Source organism: Dipteris shenzhenensis, chromosome 28 (genome assembly GCF_047967505.1).
Source record: "Dipteris shenzhenensis isolate YYH24624 ecotype China chromosome 28, Dip_SZ_1.0, whole genome shotgun sequence".
NCBI classification, from domain to species: Eukaryota; Viridiplantae; Streptophyta; class Polypodiopsida; order Gleicheniales; family Dipteridaceae; genus Dipteris; species Dipteris shenzhenensis.
The window spans coordinates 12767984-12770408 of record NC_141623.1 but is presented as its reverse complement, the minus strand read 5'-3'; the positions used below and the strand labels follow the sequence as shown (position 1 = coordinate 12770408).

General features: G+C 48.7%; 1 pseudogene; it reads right to left on the bottom strand.

Moving 5' to 3' along the window:
- Positions 1 to 1044: 1044 nt before the first annotated feature.
- On the bottom strand, positions 1045 to 2425 carry LOC147883187 (protein JINGUBANG-like; annotated as a pseudogene).

Sequence of the window (2425 nt, the reverse complement as noted above, 5' to 3'; positions counted from 1 at the left end):
ATCTACTTTTATTTTCAAGGCATCCATATACAAGTAATATTTATCACATGGTAGCAAGAAAGACCAAGATATCATAGGCATTAACATATTAACTAATCAAAAGGATAAAACATCCTTCAAGACTAGATGAGTTTTGATTGATTTTGTTGATTTAAGTCACATATTTAAATCCCTTGACAATCCTTGTTGCATATGCCCAACCCTTTTCCTTGTAATGCAAGGCCATCAAAAGAATCAAGGCAAGCTTTTAGTTTTATAATTCTAAGACATATGGACATGTATCCATTTCTTAGGGGGAGGGTAGAGATAGTGGCCAAATGCGAGTGTTTAAGCCAAGAACTATAATAGGTGGTGTTCTTAGTGGTGTTACCTGGGAGCTCCCAGGATACTTACATAGAAGATGAAGATATATCTCTTTGATGTAGTACTTGTAGAAGATATGATATTTAAATTTGCAATTATAAGAAATTCTATTTAATTACATCCTATATATAAAGATGTGCTTTTAAACTCTAAATGCTCAAATTGACAAAAAGCAACCATCAAATTAATTATAGTGGTACAAGGTTTCATGAAAGCTATAAGATCAATTTTTCAAAAGAAAAAGTGCTAAAAGTACAAGAGGGGCAACATGTTATAATAGATTCCTTAAATGCAAGGTGGAATTCCAGTCTTAAAGTACATGATTACCCTTAAAAATTGTGCGACTCTAAGTGTACATGATTGTTGAGGGGCAACTTCCCAACTCAAAGGAGTGCCAAACATTGTTGAGCTGATGCCTAGCATGGGCAAGGCAGCTTCTAGTGATGTGAGCAATGGAGCTTTAGCATGGTAGAAACATTGTTTAGCAAATGCCAGGCATGCATGGGCAAAGCAACTCCTATTGACGTGAGCAATGGAGCTTTAGCATGGTATCTTCTGTGCTCCCATTGGAAAAGAGAGTGATGGTGTTCACAATGGAGGTGGTGCAGAATCCTCTTGAAAGAATTGAGAGTTCTCTAAGGAGGTAGGGAGTTCTCTCCATGAGAGAGAGAAACGGCGCTCTCAAAAATATATGATCTTGCTCTTGGTAGAAGAGTTGCCTTGCTCTTGGTGTTGTGTTTGGGGGAGCAGCCACATCTTGATGCTGCCATCCAACCCACCCGAGTATATTGCACTCACGCCGGTATCTACAAGCTCAGGGAGCCTGCACACCCGCACGCTCTTCACAGGCGCAGTGTGCCCGCGCAGGACAGCTATGCACGTGTGGAAGCCCGCCAGGCTTGGGCCGCCTCCACAAGCGCAGCGTCTTGTCTGCTGAACCGCTGATAAGCAACGACTCCCCATGTAGCTCCAAGCACAGCACCGCCTGTCGATGCCCACGCCCCAGCGTCTCCTCCACCTCCATGGCGAACCCCCCCCCTTGCCTCGGTGACCCCCCCCCGCTTAAGCCCCCCCTCCTCCCCCACACCATCACCCTCCCATCCATCCCCCCCGAATACAACCTCCCACCGCCTCCCTCCTCTTCCAGCACCAGCGCATTCACCCCCGACCCTTGCCCCTCCATCGCCACCACCATCGCATGCCTCTTCCTCAGCCTCGCCCTCCTGCTCCACACCTTTATCGCCTTGTCCGCCGACCCCGTGTACAGCAGCCCGTCTTCCTTCCCCACCACCATCGCATTCACCGCGTCGTCGTGCGCCTTGAACGACTCCTCGCACTTCATCTTTTCCACGTTCCACACCTTCACTGTCTTGTCCCACGAGGCTGAATACAACAGCCCGTCTTTGCCCACTGCCAATGCGCTGATCTTGTCCGCGTGCTCCATCCACGGCAACGGCTGCTGATGGCGCCGGACTTGCACGTACTTGCGGTCACACGCCCAATTCTTGAGGTATTGCTTCGTTGTGGGCAGCGTCGTAACTCGGATGGGACGTCGCCGGCGCTCCCCGTCTGACCTCGCGAGCTGCCACACTCGGATCTTGTTGTCTTGGTGGGCTGTGAAGACTTGTTCTCCCTCGACACTCAGCGCGGTTACGTCAGGCATGGTAGAGGGAAAGTAATTTGGGCTTGGGCTCAAGTCCAGCTGATCTTGCACTTTGATATCGCCAGTCTGGCAAACCACGTATAGTTGGCCGCCAGTGATTGTCAAGCTCAGGATTGGACTCCCTAATGTGATTTCCGAAGCAAGGCAGCAGCAATCGGTGAAGCTCTGGTCTTCTCTTACAGATTCTAAGGATACAGCTTCCATGATCTGGACCGGGTCAGTAGAAGCCTCATGTGCTTTTTCAGAAATGCAAACTCGTGCGGTTTCGATTCTCAGTCTGCGTCGATTGACAGCAGCCTGCAGCTGTGAAGATATGAATTTAAGGTGATCTACATGGTTGTTCCCGAGTGCTGGACCAAGCTCGGTAGCGAGAAGCTTTGCAAATCGTACGGCGTCCAT